This window comes from Homarus americanus, unplaced genomic scaffold (assembly GCF_018991925.1).
Source record: "Homarus americanus isolate GMGI-L3 unplaced genomic scaffold, GMGI_Hamer_2.0 scaffold47790, whole genome shotgun sequence".
In the NCBI taxonomy this organism is placed as follows: Eukaryota; Metazoa; Arthropoda; class Malacostraca; order Decapoda; family Nephropidae; genus Homarus; species Homarus americanus.
Window position 1 is genome coordinate 619,972 of NW_024747575.1, and position 22,529 is coordinate 642,500.

The 22,529-nt window shown below is 43.7% G+C and overlaps 1 long non-coding RNA gene across 1 annotated transcript in view; it reads left to right on the forward strand.

Moving 5' to 3' along the window:
* The first annotated feature begins 1,590 nt into the window (after nucleotides 1–1,590).
* LOC121879641 overlaps nucleotides 1,591–22,529 on the forward strand; it is a 60,207-nt gene continuing 39,268 nt past the window's right edge. The window contains exons 1-2 of the long non-coding RNA XR_006091385.1: nucleotides 1,591–1,782; nucleotides 2,277–2,317. This is a non-coding gene — a long non-coding RNA (uncharacterized LOC121879641). The remainder of the gene's footprint in view (nucleotides 1,783–2,276; nucleotides 2,318–22,529) is intronic.

Sequence of the window (22,529 nt, forward strand, 5' to 3'; positions counted from 1 at the left end):
TCCAGTCACACCGGTCCGCCGTTCCTGGTACCCTGGTTGGCACACTCACCGCCACACAGTTTAATCAAAAGTATAATATCTCCGGCGGCCAGAGAATTTTTAACCCATAGTTATCTCATTGATTTGGCTGTTGACCTAGTGTAGTGTAGATGTTGAGGGCGAGGTGGTGGTGGGCGGTGAGTGGCGAGGTGCTGGTATTGAGTGGCGAGGCACAGGTAGGTGGGTAAGTGGCGAGGTGCTTGTATTGAGTGGCGAGGTACAGGTAGGTGGTAAGTGGCGAGGTGCTGGTATTGGAGTGGCGAGGTACAGGTAGGTGGTATGGCGCGAGGTGCTGGTATTGAGTGGCGAGGTACAGGTGGTAAGTGGTGAGGTGCTGGTATTGAGTGGCGAGGTACAGGTAGGTGGGTAAGTGGCGAGGTACAGGTGGTGCGGCGAGGTACAGGTAGGCGGTATGGCGAGGTACTGGTATTGAGTGGCGAGGTACAGGGTGGTAAGTGGTGAGGTGCTGGTATTGGAGCAAGCGAGGTACAGGTGGTAAGTGGCGAGGCAGTGTAGGTGATAAGTGGCGAGGTACTGGTATTGAGTGGCGAGGTACAGGTGGTAAGTGGCGAGGTACAGGTAGGCGGTAAGTGGCGAGGTACTGGTATTGAGTGGCGTGAGGTACAGGTGGGTAAGTGGTGAGGTGCTGGTATTGAGTGGCGAGGCACAGGTAGGTGGGTGGGGCGAAGAGGTACAGGTGGTAAGTGGCGAGGTACAGGTAGGTGGTGGGGTGGCGAGGTACTGGTATTGAGTGGCGAGGTACAGGTGGTAAGTGGCGAGGTACTGGAATTGAGTTTCGGGGTAGTGGTAGACAGTGAGGTAGAGTATTGCCGTTGTGACACAAGAGATGGTAGTGAGACACACCAGCCTCCTGTATAAGAGACACCAAGTCACAGTAGAGGGGAGGAAGAGGTCTGGCGGTAGTTAGTGTGGTGGCCAACAGATGGCGCGGAGGGTGCCTGCGGGGGATATATTAGGCACCATCATACCACTGTGAAAATCTCTCCCGGATTATGAACTAATAACCAATTACTAAATTTGACTTTCAAAACTTAGCCGATTATTAATCCGAGGAGAGAATTATAATGGATTTAATATTCTCAAAATCAAAAGTTACTTTGACTCCTGAGTAATTATGAATTATGACCACAGAATCCTGGGGGAGTCATTAGCCGGGTTTAGTTCGGTAATCCATCCCTAGAGTGCACTGGTATCTGTGATAGTGATTTGTGACGTCATAAAATGTTCCTGCCACTTGACCAATCACAGGGCCTGATCCCATGTCAGTCATGCCTTAGCTCCGCCCACCCGAAAAGATTTGGACAAGTTTGGTATAAATCACATTGTGTTCTCCGCGTGACGTCCATCGGGAGCGTCGCAACTCACACATCAGAGTGTAGTGGGTCTGGCTACCTCGCTCTCTACCACCAGCCAGCTACTCAAAGTCTTAAAACTTGACAAAATTAAGTACAATACAAAACTCAGGTCAGCAACTGGCAACTAGCTTAAGCTCCGCCCACTCCCTCTGGCGGTGGGCCGTAAGAAGATTCGGTGCTCACCAGTTGGTAGTACGGTATTGTGTGTGGTCGCGTAGAGAAGTACCGCTCCTCTCTTAGTTAGTTTTAACTTAGTGGCGTAGTTATAACGTAGCTAAACCCACTACTTTGCAATTATGATCATGGATGCCGCTGCCACCGTGGAGAACCCCGTGGGATCCCCCAGTGAAGTGCCCAACGATCCAGGGTACGTCGCCCACTGCTTTTGCTGGCGAAAAATCTCCTCACACAATGTTTGGCCATAATGGTGGAAATGATGAGCGAAACTCTCCGTCACCTCACAAAGGATTAATAATAAAAGAGCTCTTTATCTCACATGAGGAAAACCAAGTTGGCTGTTCTCTCCGTGCAAAGAAATAATAGTCATGAGAAACAAATGATATAATAATTGTTTATAAAAAAAAAGCTTTGTGACTGTATGGAGATCAGTAAATCACTCAGCGTTGATATGTTAATATGTATAATAAAAAGAGTTATGAGAATAATGATATATTTGTTAGAGGAGAAGCAGTTGACGAGTGACTTAAAACCGTATACTCGGAAACATGAAAATTAAAAAAAGTTTACATATATATATAAAAAAGATATAAAGTATATATTTCTATTATGAAAGTTTATACCGTTATACCGCGTTCAATAATTGTTCTTTACCAACTCACATCTTTTGCGTTTTTCTTGCAGCAAAATGTTCATCGGAGGACTCAGCTGGCAAACCACAGCAGGTAAGAGTCTAATTATCATCTATACCTGTGTCATTACTGTCTCCATGTATAGCATGTATCTCTACGGCAGTTCAGGGGTGAGGTCTAATTCCTTCACCTGGCCACAGCTACAACCAACAACACCTTTTTATAACCCGTGTACTAGTGTGTCTTTATAACTCACTTCACATTATAACCCCGAGGAGCTGTTATAATCAGTCACTTGGAAACACCTGAAAAACGGGGTTACAATTGGGGTTGATTTTTCGGGTTGTGAGGTAATGTGAGAGAAGAGGTAGGGAGGGAGGGAGGGCCAAGTTGATCCTTCATTTAATACTGTAGAAACAGTACCGGCTGAAGGGGTTGGTGTAGGAGCGGTCACCTATAGCCCCTCCGACCTTGGCCTGGCGAGCATGAGTACAATTAGGGACAATAATTCTGGTTTGTGCGTGTACGAATTATCGGGGATAATTTTGGTGCGTGAAAATATTATTTACCTAAAAAAATGGCCCTTGGTTGATGGTTGGTTGGCGCGTTTGGTGGGACAGTGATTCTTTGGGTGTGTGTTCCTCTTCCACCTTGAGCTGACCATCATACACTTAGCCGCATTATTCCTGCCTTTATCTCCCTCTACGAGTTATTGGATAATTTGTAACATAAGGAATGGTTGAGGAGCTTGGAGAGAGGGAGAGAAGGGGAGGGAGATGGGTTTGTGGTGGGGGTGGTGATGGCGACGCTTGGGATACGCCTGAATATATGTACGTATGTCTGTATGTGTGAGTGTGTAGGTTCAAATAGCCGTGGATTTTAATATTTTTGTAGTGTGATTTAGGTTTCATTTCTAAGACTCCCAAACAGCGACTGATGTTACACCGGGTGTTTGTGTGAGGGAGTGAAATCATCTCTCCTCTGATATTTTAATTCCATTTATCTTTCTAACTTAAAAAGGAAAAAGAAAATGGTTTAAATTTACCCCCACAGTGATATAATTTGCTGTGAGTCAGTCCACTACCGCCAGATTAATTTCTCAGCGCTACTGTGAGTCTTGTTTTTTATAATGAATTAATAATGACTTTTTAGCTCCAGTGGAATTGTTCCGAGTGTTTTAAATGGCCTGAAAATGACCACTTGAGGACACCAACCATTAATTACTCACCAGTTTCATTAAAAAAATATATCAAAATTCCTGTAAAAAAAACAACCCTAACAAATCAATTAATGTAGGTGGTAAATGTGTGTGTGTGTGTGTGTGTGTGTGTGTGTGTGTGTGTGTACAGTTCACTGGTTATATAAATTCTGGTTGCATCATAGCGGGGTTACTGAACAGGTGTAAAAATTATTCTGTACAGGTAGGTAAGGTTAGGTTAGGTAGGTGGGCAGGTAGAGGCAGAGTTGGGTTAGGGATGGTGATTAACCTGTGTGTCTGTGATGTTACCTGTGACTCCAGCTAAACTCTGACTGATAATCCAGGTGAGGAAGATGATTCTGTTCTTCACTATTACACTAATTACAAAACGGCCGCGATTGTTACATCAAAATTAGACCTGGAGGGAATGTGGGCAACCGCTTAAGGGGAGCGAAGGCTACAGGGAGAGGAGAGAGAGAGGGGGGGGTGGGAGGGACATGTAGCAGCCCTTAGATATGACCCTAATGCTGTGTGGTGGTAGTACTTTTTGTGTGGTGATTGTGGTGGTGTGGTTGTGATGGTGGTACTTTTTGTGTGGTGGTGGAGTTTATGGTGGTGGTGATGGTGAAGATGTTGGTGATGTTTCCTCTAGCCGTATATGTATGTAAATCTGCTACATCTCTGTATGTGTATGTATGTACTGTATGTGTGAGTGAATCTGCTAACCAGTTTTTATATGTATATATGTATAAATCTCCAACCTCATCTTATACAATATACATCTCTCTCACATACACACACACACACATACACCACCTTATTGTATTTCTGTTTTTTTTGTGTATATTTAGGTGGGTCGTGGGGTCACTATTCCGGTGTTGTATTCACGGTGTGTTGACTCCTGTGATAGTTGTGTAATTGTTAAGTTGCTGTGTTATTATTATTATTATTGTTATTATTAGTGGAGCTTTTGTGTTTTATTTTTTTGGTTAACGTAAGAGGGTGGAGGAGGTTAGGTTAGGTTAAGTGTTTGGAGGTGTTGTAATACTTTGTGTGTTGTGATGTGTTGCAGTAGTGTGTTTGTTGTAAGAGTGTGGTTGTGTGTGTTGTATAGTAACGTGTGTGTGTTTCGTGGTGTTCCTCCGTCCGTTATGTAGCAGGCCATTGGTATATAATGTATGGTGCTAATGTGTTCATTTCTCTTAATAATCTCGGTAAGAAATATAATGTGTGGCTGCCGCACTTAATGGTTTATTGACTCACAGATGTGGAAGTGTGACGGCTGAGGGACTTGTAATTATTAGTGGGATTATTACAGACAGAACACAGGTTAGATTAGGTTTGGCTAGTTCGGGTTGAGGTTTAGTTAAGTTAGGTTGGGTTAGTTTAGGTCAAGTTAGGTTTGGTTAAGTTAGGTCAGTTTAGGTTAAGTCAGGTTCGGTTGATTTCATGATGGACTTTAAATTGTGTTTTAAACATTCTGACTGAGACCGAGTGATTATATACTGGCGATGAGGGTAGCTTGTGTGTCCAGAGATATACATACACATGCTCTCAATCAATCTATCTCCTGTTCATACATATATATACATACATCTATACATACACGTTTGTGAAATATCTAAACGTAATTATTAACTCTGGTTTATATAGTGTATAAATGTATAACAAATTAATAACGAATGTATTCCTTTAGGTAATTTTTTTCACATTTAAAATACGAAATAGACCCGCGACTGTAATAAAAAATAAAGGATTTATTTTTTGTATTTTGTATTATGTAATTGTTATGGTTTTTTACGACTTAGGACTTTATAAGTGGTCTGTTTGTCGCTTTTTGTATCTAGCGCCGGTACAGTGGGAAACAGGGTACGGTTTACGTATCTAGAGCCGGTACAGTGTGATACAGGGTACGGATTATGTATCTAGTGCCGGTACAGTGGGATACAGGGTACGGTTTATGAATCTAGAGCCGGTACAGTGTGATACAGGGTACGGATTACGTATCTAGTGCCGGTACAGTGGGATACAGGGTACGGTTTATGAATCTAGAGCCGGTACAGTGTGATACAGGGTACGGTTTACGTATCGTGAGCCGGTACAGTGTGATACAGGGTACGGTTTACGTATCTAGAGCCGGTACAGTGTGATACAGGGTACGGATTACGTATCTAGTGCCGGTACAGTGGGATACAGGGTACGGTTTATGAATCTAGAGCCGGTACAGTGTGATACAGGGTACGGTTTACGTATCTAGAGCCGGTACGTGATACGTACGGTAGAGCCGGTACAGTGGGATACAGGGTACGGTTTATGAATCTAGAGCCGGTACAGTGTGATACATGGTACGGTTTACGTATCTAGAGCCGGTACAGTGTGATACAGGGTACGGTTTACGTATCTATACGGTACCGGTTTATGTATCTAGCGCTGGTACAGTGGGATACAGGGTACGGTTTATGTATCTAGAGCCGGTACAGTGTGATACGGTACGGTTTACGTATCTAGCGCCGGTACAGTGTGATACAGTATACGGTTTATGTATCTAGCGCCGGTACAGTGGGATACAGGGTACGGTTTATGTATCTAGCCGGTACAGTGTGATACAGGGTACGGTTTACGTATCTAGCGCCGGTACAGTGTGATACAGGGTACGGTTTATGTATCTAGAGCCGGTACAGTGTGATACAGTATACGGTTTATGGTATCTAGCGCCGGTACAGTGTGATACAGGGTACGGTTTACGTATCTAGCGCCGGTACAGTGTGATACAGTATACGGTTTATTGTATCTATCGCCGGTACAGTGTGATACAGGGTACGGTTTACGTATCTAGAGCCGGTACAGTGTGATACAGTATACGGTTTATTGTATCTATCGCCGGTACAGTGTGATACAGTATACGGTTTATTGTATCTATCGCCGGTACAGTGTGATACAGTATACGGTTTATGGTATCTAGCGCCGGTACAGTGTGATACAGTATACGGTTTATTGTATCTATCGCCGGTACAGTGTGATACAGGGTACGGTTTACGTATCTAGAGCCGGTACAGTGTGATACAGGGTACGGTTTATGTATCTAGCGCCGGTACAGTGGGATACAGGGTACGGATTACGTATCTAGTGCCGGTACAGTGGGATACAGGGTACGGTTTATGAATCTAGAGCCGGTACAGTGTGATACAGGGTACGGTTTACGTATCTAGAGCCGGTACAGTGTGATACAGGGTACGGTTTTTTATCTAGAGCCGGTACAGTGTGATACAGGGTACGGTTTACGTATCTAGAGCCGGTACAGTGTGATACAGTATACTATGTATCTATCGCCGGTACAGTGTGATACAGTATACGGTTTATGGTATCTAGCGCCGGTACAGTGTGATACAGTACGGTTTATGTATCTATCGCCGGTACAGTGTGATACAGTATACGGTTTATGGTATCTAGCGCCGGTACAGTGTGATACAGTATACGGTTTATGGTATCTAGCGCCGGTACAGTGTGATACAGTATACGGTTTATGGTATCTAGCGCCGGTACAGTGTGATACAGTATACGGTTTATGGTATCTAGCGCCGGTACAGTGTGATACAGGGTACGGTTTATATCTAGCGCCGGTACAGTGTGATACAGTATACGGTTTATGGTATCTAGCGCCGGTACAGTGTGATACAGTATACGGTTTATGGTATCTAGCGCCGGTACAGTGTGATACAGTATACGGTTTATGGTATCTAGCGCCGGTACAGTGTGATACAGTATACGGTTTATGGTATCTAGCGCCGGTACAGTGTGATACAGTATACGGTTTATGGTATCTAGCGCCGGTACAGTGTGATACAGTATACGGTTTATGGTATCTAGCGCCGGTACAGTGTGATACAGTATACGGTTTATGGTATCTAGCGCCGGTACAGTGTGATACAGTATACGGTTTATGGTATCTAGCGCCGGTACAGTGTGATACAGTATACGGTTTATGGTATCTAGCGCCGGTACAGTGTGATACAGTATACGGTTTATGGTATCTGCGCCGGTACAGTGTGATACAGTATACGGTTTATGGTATCTAGCGCCGGTACAGTGTGATACAGTATACGGTTTATGGTATCTAGCGCCGGTACAGTGTGATACAGTATACGGTTTATGGTATCTAGCGCCGGTACAGTGTGATACAGTATACGGTTTATGTATCTAGCGCCGGTGTGATACAGTATACGGTTTATGGTATCTAGCGCCGGTACAGTGTGATACAGTATACGGTTTATGGTATCTAGCGCCGGTACAGTGTGATACAGTATACGGTTTATGGTATCTAGCGCCGGTACGTGATACAGTATACGGTTTATGGTATCTAGCGCCGGTACAGATACATACGGTTTATGTATATACAGTGTATACTTTATGGTATCTAGCGCCACGTGTGTGTGATACAGTATACGGTTTATGGTATCTAGCGCCGGTACAGTGTGATACAGTATACGGTTTATGGTATCTAGCGCCGGTACAGTGTGATACAGTATACGGTTTATGGTATCTAGCGCCGGTACAGTGTGATACATACGGTTTATGGTATCTAGCGCCGGTACAGTGTGATACAGTATACGGTTTATGGTATCTAGCGCCGGTACAGTGTGATACAGTATACGGTTTATGGTATCTAGCGCCGGTACAGTGTGATACAGTATACGGTTTATGTATCTATCGCCGGTACAGTGTGATACAGTATACGGTTTATGGTATCTAGCGCCGGTACAGTGTGATACAGGGTACGGTTTCTGTATTTTGTAGTCTCTAATGTAAAGTACTGTACCTCTGAATTTTAACGTTTATACTCACGGTAAATTGATCTGTAATAACTAACTCACACACACACACGCACATATATTCATGCACCTATATACACATACATACATACGCACACATACATACATACACACACACATATACATACACACACATATACATACACACACATACACACACACACACACACACACACACACACACACACACACACACACACACACACACACACACACACACACACACAGCATTGGTTGGCTTCTTTATGGTGGTGGTGAGCTGGGAGGAGGGGAAGAGTTGGTAAGTAAGGAGGAGGAGGCGAGGTGGTAAGTGAGGAATTGGGAGGAGGAGGGGGAGGGGGAGGGGGAGGAAAGTTGGGGTGTTAGGGATGGTAAAGGGGGATTAGGGGAAGATTGGGGATGAACCTCTTTCCCCAACTTCCTAACTTCCTTCTACATATTCCTTCCTCTCCCTACCTTCCTTCTCTCACTCTTCCCACCTCCCCATCTCCCCACCTCCCCACCTCCCCATCTCCCCACCTCCCCATCCCTTCCTATAAACTATATTAGCGTCCTAATTACCAAGCCAAGGGGGAGGGATAACGGAATGGGTGCGAGGGACAGCGTGAGAGAGAAGAGGGATGGAACAGAGATAAAGGAACGGGGAATTAAAACAGATAATAATACCGAAGAGAAAGATGATGGAATGGGAGGGAGGAAATAACGATGTGGAAGAGGAAGAAAATATAATAATTAGCACTGGAAAAGGGAGGAATGGAAGGGATTAGCGGGGATGGAAAGGGTGGGTGAATTGATGGGGGGGGGAGAAGGTGTATAACAGTGTAATAGAGTTAATTAATCAGGACAGGTGTGTGGGTCACCTGAACCTTTAATTATCTCTCAGCCGTGTTATGCTTGCACCTGGCTACCCGCACCGCTACTTGCCGCTAACTACCCGCCCCGCACCCACACCGCACCCCACCCCACCGCCGTTGACTTACAGTACCCGCACATGGTATTGTTGAACCCCGCACATGAGGTTATCCGCACCAACGTGGATACCTGCACCAATATGGATATACTCGGTCACGACGTTACCCGCACATGGCATTACCCGCACGAAAGTAAACATCGATAAACGACACTATCCGCTCAGCTTGGATACCCGCACACAGCGATATCCACACATAAATCCGGGTAACCAGAAACACTTATTGCCGCCAAGGTAAAAAAAACATTATCCGCACCACTCGCTAGAATCCCTCCCTCCCTCCCTCCCTCCCTCTATCCCTCCCTCCCTCCCTCCATCTTGTATCGATCTATGGCCCATCAAGACCCCAATAACAAGTCTTAAGTTGGTATAGCATTATTATGACCCCCACCACACTTAACACCCCTCCCTCCTCACCATTGTCGTCCCCCCCCTCCCCACCCCTCCCTCCAATACCTTCGCCCTACTGGTGATGTTGATCGATGTTTAAAGGAATAAATCCGCTGTATTTAATCGGTGTGTCATATTGTATCGTTTGTTTTATTTCTGCATAACACGGAAAATAATCCTTGAGAAATTTACTTCTTTGAGAGGAAAAAAAAAACTTATTTATATATTTATATATTAGGTATTTACGATTTCATCTTTCACTAATGTCTAACTGTGTATAATGGAAATGAATAACAATAATTTTTAGTTTTATAAGTTGAAAGAAACGACAGATATTAAGTTACCGTTTATTGATAGGATAAATTTAGAACAGTTATGAATTCTTTCCATCATTTATTCATTTACCTGGTATGTTAATGACTCCTCAGGTGTGTGTGTGTACAGGTAAAGGTGAGAGGAACTAATTAATTAAGATATCGATTCCTAAGAAGATATATACCCAAACTATATCTTGTTTTAGGAGGAAATTTAAACCAGTTGATAGTGAAGAATGTTTTTTAAACCTGATATACAGCTTGATAGCAAATTATTAATAACGGGTTGTGTTATATACCAAATGCGGTTATAGTGTTGTAAATATGTTGTTATAGGCAGATATATAAACCACTTATATTAATTTAATCTCCTTGACTGCAATAGGATTTAATATAATTTGTTTTTGACTTATAATAAAATAATAGAACTGGAAACCCAATTATTATTATAGAGATTTTGTTATATATCAGGTGCGTTGTATGATTGATTTATTGTTTAGATATAATTCTTTTGTTTACTGTTGTTAATGGAGGTAAAGAACGAGAGGTGGGAATAATATAGGGAATTTTATATTATTTCTGGGGAAAATTTAAGCTGGTGATGGTAAGGTGAAATATTATGTAGGGGGAATTATATAGAGGTTGTATAATCGGTGGGTAATTATATAGAAAGGTGTTATAGGTGGGTTAGGGACTATACGATATAATTATAATAATGATAGTAATAATAATAATAATAATAATAAGAGCAGTAATAATAATAATGAATAATAATATTAATAATACTAATAAAATAACGATAATAACTGATAATAACAATGATATCTACACTTATAAATTAACTCTTCACGTTACTAATACAAATAAAACGAAGAATTGGCGATAAATAATTCATAATCTTGATAATCTTGGTTTTTTTTCGCTTAGATTTTACGATTATTAGAGAGATTGTATTGCTTGTTATATATACGCCGTCTGTTGTTCTGTTGTCCTGTGTCTGTTGACCTGTTGTTGACCTGTTGTTCTGTGTCTGTTGTAGAAAATTTAGTGAACTGTGCTTGAAGACCCTGGCTGTTACGTCTGTTATTTGCCATTTAATTATAACAACAACGATAATAATAATAATAATAATAATAACAACAACAACAATTACGATAACTTATTTATTAGTGGTAGAGCGAAAAATCACACACACACACACACACAAACACACACACACACACGTTGAATTGCGTGACACGTTACGTCTATCGATTCTAGTGTAATCTAAGAAAAATTACCCAATTTGCTCCCAGTACTTACAAAGAATAGAATAAAACACACAAATAGCATACACACACACACACACACACACACACGAACAGATTCAGACACGTACAGACGCATACCTACATAGTTACACAAACACACAAAAAACACACGCATATCTACATACACATACAGACACACATACATCTACACAACCACACAAACGCACACACAGATAGGTACACATCCAAAGAAACATACCATGAGAGAGAGAGAGAGAGAGAGAGAGAGATCCTTCGCCGTGGTTTTAATGGACAAGATTTAGTATGGGAAGCATAATACACTATTAAGAACAGGGAAAAAACTCTACACCCATTTTAATTCAAGGTAGGGGTCCTCTCTCTCTCTCTCTCTCTCACACGGGGTAGGGCAGTATCTCTATCTCTTACAGGGTGTAGGAAATATCTCTTAAACTGGGTAAAAAACTCTCACTCTTTCTCTCTCATGGGGTAGGGAAGTCTCTCTCTCTCTCTCTCTCTCTCTCTCTCTCTCTCTCTCTACTGAGAAACTTATCCCATCAACTTTTTTTCCCTCTGGTTTAGTTTAGAAGCAAAAGTTGTATTATACGTGAGCATAATTATTTTCTTAATTATCTCTAAGACACTCCACCCAGGGTATAATTTTTGTCTTCACTATCTCTCTATAACACCCGACCACTTGTATAATTTTCTTCAGTACCTTTCTATAAGACTCGAGAGGGTCTATAATACCTAAGGATACGACTTGTTATATGTCCTATGATTCTGGGAGGTCAGATGGAAGGCTTAACCCCTTGAGTACGATATCTTAACCCCTTGAGTACGATATCTTAACCCCTTGAGTACGATATCTTAACCCCTTGAGTACGATGTCTTAACCCCTTGAGTACGATGTCTTAACCCCTTGAGTACGATATCTTAACCCCTTGAGTACGATGTACGATATGTCTTAACCCGCCAAGTGCGACCATCTTAACCCCTTGAGTACGATGTCTTAACCCCTTGAGTACGATATCTTAACCCCTTGAGTACGATGTCTTAACCCCTTGAGTACGATATCTTAACCCCTTGAGTACGATATCTTAACCCCTTGAGTACGATGTCTTACCCCTTGAGTACGATATCTTAACCCCTTGAGTACGATATCTTAACCCCTTGAGTACGATGTCTTAACCCCTTGAGTACGATGTCTTACCCCTTGAGTACGATATCTTAACCCCTTGAGTACGATATCTTAACCCCGTGAGTACTGTTCTATGTATTTATCAACATCAAGTCAGGTGTTTTAAGTACAGGTGATGTGGTACTTATATACTTAATTAAATTCCTGGAGATAAGTACAGGTATATAGCTTTTATCAGGTATACTAAATTACTTAAATTCCTGGATGTAATTATTTAGTATTGATTACGTATTACTTAATAAATTCTTAGAGGTAATTGTATAGAATTTATCAGGTATTTATGGCATTTATTAATTTTTTTAAAGATGTCCAGAATTTATTACAGATTTGTGTTATAGTATTAATAATTATCTTTAAATGCCGAGAATTTATCAGGTAACCTTTCAAGAGAGTTCTAATAATCAACTCTGCCATGTAGTTGTTGTTTTTGTTGTAGTTGTTGTTATTGTTGTAGTTGTTGTTGTTGTTGTGGTTGTTGTTATTGTTGTGGTTGTTGTTATTGTTGTGGTTGTTGTTATTGTTGTGGTTGTTGTTATTGTTGTGGTTGTTGTTATTGTTGTGGTTGTTATTGTTGTGGTGGTTGTTGTTGACTACTCTATATACCTGTATTATTCTGAACTAAATGAACCTTTCAATTTCACTCTCCTGTAAGCTGTCTATGAAAGCTTAACACAGCTTACCTGATACAGCTTTCCTGACACAGCTCACCTGACACAGCTCACCTGACACAGCTCATCTGAGACAGTTCACCTGACACAGCTCATCTGACACAGTTCACCTGACACATCTCACCTGACACATCTCACCTTTTTCTCGAATATTAAAACCATTTTGTGATATTTAGACGATAGGAGAATAAGATGAACGATAACAGAGGGACGATAACAGAGGGACGATAACAGAGTAAGAGGAACGATAAGAGGAAGAGAGACGATAACAAAGTAAGAGTATCTTATCTAATTCTTTAATAATCGCTGGATGATATTTAATTCTACAGAAAGAACTTGTATGTTATCTAATTCCTTATAACCAAATGACGTGTATTATTAACTCTCTCTCTCTCTCTCTCTCTCTCTCTCTCTCTCTCTCTCTCTGATCTACATATATTGATTTTTTGCATTTTTCTCTTATTTCTTGTCTCCTTTTATCCCATTTCTTGTTTTCTTCCTATTTCTTGTGTTCCTTATGTCCTATTTATTCCCTTTTTTCCTCCCTCCTCTCTTCATCTCGCCCCACTTCCCTTTTACCTATGATAGCGAGGGGGAGGAGGGGGAAGAGGGTTGGAGGGGAGGAAAGGAGGAAAAGGGGAGAAGAGAAAGAGAGGAAATTGAGAGAGATAGGAAAGTGAGTGAGAGAGAGGGAGAGGGAGGGCGGAAGAAGGGAGAGAGAGGGAGGGAGGGTAATAATAGGGAGGTGTAATGGTAGAGGTAATAACGAGGTTTCGATAACGTTGATGAATTAAAAGGAACAGAGATGGCAACAAGGCAAAGCAACAGAGGTGAGGGAGGGGGGGTTGTGGGTAAGGAGGGGGTTGGGCAGGTAAGGAGGTTGGGGGCAGGTGGGTGAGGAAGGGGGCAGGTATGGAAGTCAGTAGGGCGATGCTGGGTGGGAGGGGTCAGTAGGTGGTGGAGGTTTGGGGGCAGGGGCGGGAGGGTTTGGGGCAAGGAGGGCCTAGCAGGTATGGAGGGGTTAAAAGGTAAGGAGGGGCTGTGTAGGTATGGAGGGGGGTTGGGGGCAGGTAAGGGAGGGGTTAAAGGAGGTAAGGAGGGGGTTGGGGCAGGTAAGGGAGGGGGTTGGGGCAGGCAAGGGAGGGAAGGAGAGAGAGGGTGAAGGAAGGAAGGGAGAGAAGGTAGGGAAAAGGGAGAGGGAGGGAGGAGAAGACAGGTAGGGATAATAACAGACTACGACGAAAATACAAAATATATGGTGTATATATCGGGAAAGATTGATATCGGCTAACTATACACGAGACTCCGATATTAATCCGATATAATGAACCTTGTTTACAAAAGCCGATAACATTCACAGTAATTTTTTCCGATATACCGGCGTTTAAGATCTTTAATTAAGTAATACCGATAGCATTTGATTTCCCGATATAAATGATACCGATATCATTTAATTCCCCGATATAGTGAACATCCTTAACTAAAACAAGTAAAACAGAAGAGATGGTGTTTAGAGACAATACAGTAAGGCGTCTGTCTGTCTGTCTGTAACGCTAGTTGGAAATCCGCGTAGGGCATCGATTGCGCAAATGGTAGAATTATTGGAGCGGGTAATGGAAGTGTTTGCCCAGATGATGGAATCGTTTGCGCTGATGGTGGAAGTGTTTGCGCAGGTGGTGGAAGTGTTTGCGCAGGTGGTGGAAGTGTTTGCGCTGGTGGTGGAAGTGTTTGCGCAGGTGGTGGAAGTGTTTGCGCTGGTGGTGGAAGTGTTTGCGCAGGTGGTGGAAGTGTTTGCGCAGGTGATGGAATCGTTTGCGCTGGTGGTGAATTCTTTACGCAGATGAATTACTGTTTTTGCTCACATGGCGGAATTGTTAGCGCACGTGTTTGACTTTGCGCAGATTGTTGACTGCGTTAGCGCCGGTGGTGGAATTGTTTGCGCAAATGATTATTTGGTTAGCGCAGACGATTAACTTTCTTTGCGCAGATGGCAGAATTGGTAGCGCCGGTAGTGGAACTGATTACTCATATGATGATGTTCGTTAGCGCAGACGAATGATTGTTAGCCGAGACAGAAGACTAATATTGCGCAGATGATAGATTTAAAGACCGCGTATGATACACTTGTTCTGTGTCGATGGTTAATAGTATTTGCGCGGATGGTTGTTACGAACAGCGCCGATGATAGATTTGAACTGCGCAGACCGGAGACTTGTGTTGCGCAAATAATGCACTTGAGTACCATGCGTGATGAACTTGCTCGGCGCCGATAACTGATAGTGTTTGAGCAGATCGACAGCTTTGGTTGCGCAGAAAATAGATTTGAGCTGCGTAGACGATATACTTCTTTTGCGCAGATGGCAGATTCAAGCTGTGCAGATAATATATTCAAGCTGTGTAGATAATAGATTCAAGCTGCGCAGATAATAAAATCAAGCTGTGTAGATAATAGATTCAAGCTGCGCAGATAATAAAATCAAGCTGCTCAGATGATAGATTTGAGCGGCGCAGGTAATAGATTTAAGCTGCGCAGATAATAGATTCAAGCTGCGCAGGTGATAGATTCAGGCTACGCAAATAATAGATTCAGGCTGCGCAGATGATAGATTTGAGCAGCGGTTGATTGTCTTACGTGTGGAACGTTACTGCCTTGTATTGGTGAAACTTTATTACTGTACAATTGGAACTTTTTGTACCTTGTGTGGAACTTCCCTCATGACGGTGGAACTTTTTTGTATCGTCTTGACTGTGAAGTTTTTTTTAATGTGTAGAACTTTTATTTTTGTCTCTGGAACAATTTTTGTCCTGTATTTGAAGGTTTATGTCTCGTCTGTGGAACTTTTTCTGATGGTAGATGGTGGAGGTAGACTCCTCCTGTCCTTGCAGATGGCTGTAGCGTGACAAGGCTCCTCACGCTACCTGCCATCCTCCCCAGCTATCCCTCACACACACACTCTGGGTCAAGGCCGCTCTGCTACTCTGTGTTCTGTCGTGTTAGATGGTTCTTGATGACTGTGAATTTTTCTCCCTCTGTTTTGATTGAATACCTGCTGTGAGTTGTTTTGGGATCCAGGTACCTGTGAATTTTTGTTCTATTTGTTTGGGATCCGAGAACGTGTGAATTTTTTTTATTTTTTTTGGTTCCGTAACGTGTGATTTTTTTTTTACTCGTTTTGGGATCCGAGAACGTGTGATTTTGTTATTTATTTGGGTCCAGGTGAATGTGATTTACTCTCGGCACAGGTTATTGAACTGAGATTTGATTGGAATTATATAGGCCCATTTTTTTCATTACGTTACCGCCCAAATTATTACGAGTTTTAGTTGCGTACTTGAAAGTTGTATCAGTCGCTCAGTCACTCAGTCACTGAACGAGAAATATTAAAGCGTTTATCACTCACCCACTGGCCGAGAAATCTTAAAGCATTACTCACTAACTCACTCACTCACCGATAAACTATTAATGCTTTTCACTCACTCACTCACACCACGCAAATTAATCCCCCATCTTGTGTAAAATAAACTTCATGTCCAGATAAAATTAATTAAGACGAATGACCACTACTACTGTTTAATTATGCGGAAAGTGACGTGTTAGGTGTTGACATGACCGCTACTACCGTTTAATTATGCGGAAAGTGGCGTGTTAGGTGTTGACATGACCGCTACTACCGTTTAATTATGCGGAAAGTGACGTGTTAGGTGTTGACATGACCGCTACTACCGTTTAATTATGCGGAAAGTGGCGTGTTGAGTGTTGACATGACCGCTACTACCGTTTAATTATGCGGAAAGTGGCGTGTTAGGTGTTGACATGACCGCTACTACCGTTTAATTATGCGGAAAGTGGCGTGTTAGGTGTTGACATGACCGCTACTACCGTTTAATTATGCGGAAAGTGGCGTGTTAGGTGTTGACATGACCGCTACTACCGTTTAATTATGCGGAAAGTGACGTGTTAGGTGTTGACATGACCGCTACTACTGTTTAATTATGCGGAAAGTGGCGTGTTAGGTGTTGACATGACCGCTACTACCGTTTAATTATGCGGAAAGTGGCGTGTTAGGTGTTGACATGACCACTACTACTGTTTAATTATGCGGAAAGTGACGTGTTAGGTGTTGACATGACCGCTACTACCGTTTAATTATGCGGAAAGTGGCGTGTTAGGTGTTGACATGACCGCTACTACCGTTTAATTATGCGGAAAGTGACGTGTTAGGTGTTGACATGACCACTACTACGAATTAATTACGATAAAGGTGATATTGTAAATGTACTAGTGTGTATACATGGTAGGTACTTAAAATTACTTATGTATACAAAGAGATATTTTTTGAGTTGTATTCTGTTTGTATATATTTTATATGTATATTTTATAGTTCTATTTTATACTTTATTGTTTTTCTTTATAAGTTCTTGTCTTAGTAAACACTGTGACGTCATCTGTGTAGTGGTCAGGGTGTTTCATCTCCCTCACCCTCCTCCCTCACCTTTCCTCATCTCTCCCTCACCTCCCTCACCCTCCCTCACCCTCCCTCACCTGTCACAACACGATGATGGAATTACAGATTACTAATGTTGGGTGTCTGCCTGCGAGTGACCTGGTTCTTACCCTCCTGTAGCTGAGAGAGAGAGAGAGAGAGAGAGAGAGAGAGAGAGAGAGAGAGAGAGAGAGAGAGAGGTTCCATACCCTTGCTAAATACAGAACAGAATCGATGCCCAACACAAAGCTTCTACAACACGGTTTGAGTCGGTGTATATAACGAACTACACTATATCGTCCACTATAATAACCCCTCTTACTGTTATCTTCGTTATCGCTTAGTCCGTCTTACTAATATCATCGCTAGTTATCGCTCTGTTATCATCGTTAGTTATCGCTCTCAGTTATCATCGTTAGTTATCGCTCTCAGTTATCATCGTTAGTTATCGCTCTCAGTTATCATCGTTAGTTATCGCTCTCAGTTATCATCGTTAGTTATCGCTCTCAGTTATCATCGTTAGTTATCGCTCTCAGTTATCATCGTTAGTTATCGCTCTCAGTTATCATCGTTAGTTATCGCTCTCAGTTATCATCGTTAGTTATCGCTCTCAGTTATCATCGTTAGTTATCGCTCTCAGTTATCATCGTTAGTTATCGCTCTCAGTTATCATCGTTAGTTATCGCTCTCAGTTATCATCGCCACATATCGCTGAGTCAATTTTCCGTGAAGTGAATCTAAGTCTGTTAAAGTTTAGTCTCACTTAGCGCCGACGGCAGATGATGCTGACCAGTGTTGGAAAAATGCCGCGAACAGGACCACCAAATTATTTGGTTTTGTGGTTGAAGGTTAACGTGACTTAAGCTGAGGTAACGTAAGCTGACCTAAGCTGAGGTAAGGTGGTATTGAGTAGGTTAGGGTGGTTTGGTTTCGGTAAGGTTCTTGTGCACTCGGTACGGCTTCGTGGTTCTGTTCGTGGTATATTTGTAACACTGATCACCGTTGGCCAGCAGCTGATCACCGTTGACCAGCAGCTGATCACCGTTGATATAACAGCTGTGTGTGTTATTAAGGGCGGCTGTGTGGTGTTATTTTTAATGAAGTATTTATAAGGTGATCCACACGCTGACATTTAATCACCCACTTGAGCGCTTCCCCACATTCTGAGTGTTGGGCTGCCCTTCAAGCGCTCGCCGGCAGCCCTTCCCTCGACGGCTTTAATGTCGTATTCATGAATTATCACTAAATTATTCGTCCCTTGAGCAGTAGTTGCTCCTCATCCCTTAAGCGCCAACTATCCCATATTCTTAGGCTGTCACTGGCCTCTCACCCCTTAAGCGCCAGCTGTCCCTCATCCTGTGAGTGGCAACTTCTCCTTCCCTAACTTTTTAAGAGGCAATTCTCCTTTTTTTTTCTTTTTTTTTTTTACTTTCCGCTTGAGTGGTCGCCTCCCCTCCCCGTCCTGTGTCCTGAGCAGCAGCTAGCCCCTGTCCCTTAACTTTAAGGTGACCCTCAAGCGACAGATACCTGCATTAACCCTTGAGAGGTAGTTAAGGTAGTGAAGTAACAGACCTTATTCTCAGACCCCTCCCCCCCCTCTCCCGTGACAACACAACGGTATCTGAGGCACGATAGTCGAGTCTCAGAACAATTAAGACGCCATCTTGGAACTCTGTTAAAAAATTTGTTTTTTTATTGGTCATTCTTAAAAAAATCATGAGTTAATGTTCTCACGGGTAGTCAGGAAGACATTAGCTAATTACAGGTAGAGTCTCTGAGCAATTTGGGTTCCATCTTGACCACCATCTTTTTTATGTGGCTGTTTCTCGTCATTCTCAGAGGCCCTTAAGGTAATCTGTTCTCCCGAGTAATAGAGGAAACGTCATCTGGTCGTGGTGAGGGGAGGTGAGGGGAGGTGAGGGTGTGAGGGGAGGTGAGGGTGTGAGGGGAGGTGAGGGTGTGAGGGGGGTGTGGAGGGGAGGTGAGTGTGGAGGGGAGGTGAGGGTGTGAGGGGAGGGAGGTGAGGTGTGAGGGAGGGGAGGGGGAGAAGGAGAGGTGTGAGGGGAGGGGAGGTGAGGGGTGGGGAGGGGAGGTGAGGGGTGGAGGGGAGGTGAGGGTGTGAAGGAGGTGGAGGGGAGGTGAGGGTGTGAGGGGAGGTGAGGGGTGTGAGGGGAGTGAGGTGAGGGTGGTGTTATGGGAAGAAGTAATGGGGTGTTGATATACCATTAATCATGTCTGTTTGTTTACATGTATAACGTTTGTGATATATATACACACATATACAAAGTACAAAGTTTGTATTTAATAACATGTTTGTGTGCGTATTTGTACGTGTGTGTGAGGGGGGGTGGATATGTTGGAGTATGTGTGACGAAGGAATGGAAACGTCTATACTTACATGTGTGTACTGTTTAAAATCTTAGCAGCAGTGTGTGTGTGTGTGTGTGTGTGTGTGTGTGTGTGTGCGTGCCCAGTGTTAAGGGTGTGCCGTGTGTGTGCGTGTGATAGTGTACCAGTGTCCGCCTTAGGGATCATACTTGTACGTGTGTGCATCTTGCTGTTGCCTTGTAGGTGTGTTACAGCTTGAAGTGTACACACGTATAACTTATAAACATGTGTGTGTGTGCACATAAAGGGATGGGGGTATAGGTGTGTACATGTACGTGTGAATGTGCTTTTAGCCGTGGCCTTGTACTGCTCACTAGGTGTATACTGCTTTAGTGTACACATGTACACTATATTTAGCGTACTTATCATCATGTGTCTATGTGTACACGAAAGGATGATGGTATAGGTGTGTACATGTAGGTGTGTGCGTGTAGGTGTGTGCATGTAGGTGTGTGGGTGCGTGTGTGCGTGTGGCCGCGGCTCCCACGGCCGTGTGCGCCGGTGAATCGAACCTTTTCAAGTTGGGATGCTCCTATCTCGACTCTCCCTCAATAACCAAAATTGGACCGGGCTCTGAGCTGTAACCAATATTAACCACACTCTCTCTACCACAGTCAAAGTCTTTTCAGAGAAGTCTTGTCCCACACAGACAGATCCAAGCATTAAAAAGCCTCGGGTTTGTGTGTGACTGTTCGTAAAGAGGAAGATACCGGGGCGGGAAGTATGCTGTCAGGCAGGAGGTCCCAACTGGTTTTGTCGTGTACCAAATATGGTCTACTCTCAACAAATCGGTCGTCTCCCGCACCTGCAGATCTATCCTAGTTTTTATCTTAAGTGTCATCGCTTAAGTGAGATGCTCATAGTCGCCGTTTATCACCGCACAATTAGTATTACTGGTGATTAAAGCTTACATGTGACGTGTCTCCCGCTGCTGTAGACGTAACACCTAATAATTTTTGGGGAAGATCACCTGGCCAGACCTTGCTAGTCCAGGGTTAATAAACTTACCTGCGATTGTCACCTGCCATCTATATACTGCTGCCAGGTACCACTCCTACCTGTCATCTACTACTGCCAGGTACCACTATCACATATTACCAGGTACCACTGTTACCTACTATCGAGCACCACTGTTACCTGTCACCTTACTGACAGGTAGCACCGTCACCACTGTCACCACCTCCCTTATATAAACAGGTACTTGGTGTTAGCCCCTAGTAAGGGTCGCGGCCTTTCTGTAGATACTATCACCGTGGCTTATTGTTACGGGGGTGAGGGGTGAGGGAGGAGGGTGGTGAGGGAGGAGGATGGTGAGGGGTGAGGATGGTGGGAGGGGGTGGGGAGGACAGGAGGGGAGGTGGAGGATGGTGGGAGGGGAGGGAGATGCGAGAGGGTGGAGGATGGTGAGGGGTGAGGATGGGGAGGGGTGAGGATGGTGAGGAGGAGGTGGAGGATGGTGAGGGAGGATGGTGTGAGGAGGAGGATGGTGAGGGTGGAGGATGGTGAGGGAGGAGGATGGTGAGGGGTGAGGATTGAGGACAGGAGGGGTGAGGGGTGAGGATGATGGTGAGGAGTGAGGATGGTGAGGGGTGAGGAGGATAGTGAGGGGTGAGGATGATGGTGAAGGAGGATGATGGTGAGGGAGGAGGGAGGAGGATGGTGAGGGGTGAAGGAGGAGGATGATGCACTGTGAGAGAGGAATATATGGTGAAGGAAGAGTATAGTGAAATATAATGATGGTGACAAGAGGCTTGATCTTGCCGAATAATGTAGAAGGATTATGATATAGGATGAGGTTAATAGCAGACAGACAGGGGAAGGTGTAGCTATGGATAGGCTCTGGTTAGGTATAGAGGTGTGTATCTTTGGTTTGGCTAGGGGAGGCTAGGATATGAGCCTTACATCTTGGACTAGGCTGAGTGGATGGATGAATGGATGGATGAATGAATGGGTGGATGGATGGATGAATAAATGAATGGATGGATGAATGGATGAATGAATGGGTGGATGAATGGATGGATGGATGAATGGATGAATGAATGAATAAATAAATGAATGGGTGGATGAATGGATGGATGGATGTTAACGAGCTGCTATGGGTTGTTAAAGGAATGTCGTCGTTATAGGGATGTAGCTAGTTAAGTAACCTCTTCATGTTGACGTCACACACACACACACACTCTCTCTCTCAAGCAGGTGATTCCCTTTAGCCGTGGATGGGGAGGGGAGGGGGGGGTGGTGAGTCATGCTTTACCCCCACCTCACCTCCTCCTCCCTCCTTCCCCTTCCCCGTCTTCTCCCTCCTCCTTCTACACCTCCTACCCCTCCTTCCTCCTAGTACTCCTCCTCCCCCTTCCTCTTCCCCATCTCCTTCACTACTTCACCTCCTCCCCCCGTCCTACCCCTTCTTCTTCCTCCCCCACCCTCCTCCCTCCCCCTCCCCGCCACTTCTCCCTTGCTTACTAATACGGTAAGACCTGGTACCGCAGTACTTTAATGGTCGCATGAGCTGTGTGTGTGTTTGTCGTGTGTGTGTAAAAAGTAAGTGTGTGTGTGTGTGTGTTTGTCGTGTGTGTGTGTGTTTGTCGTGTGTGT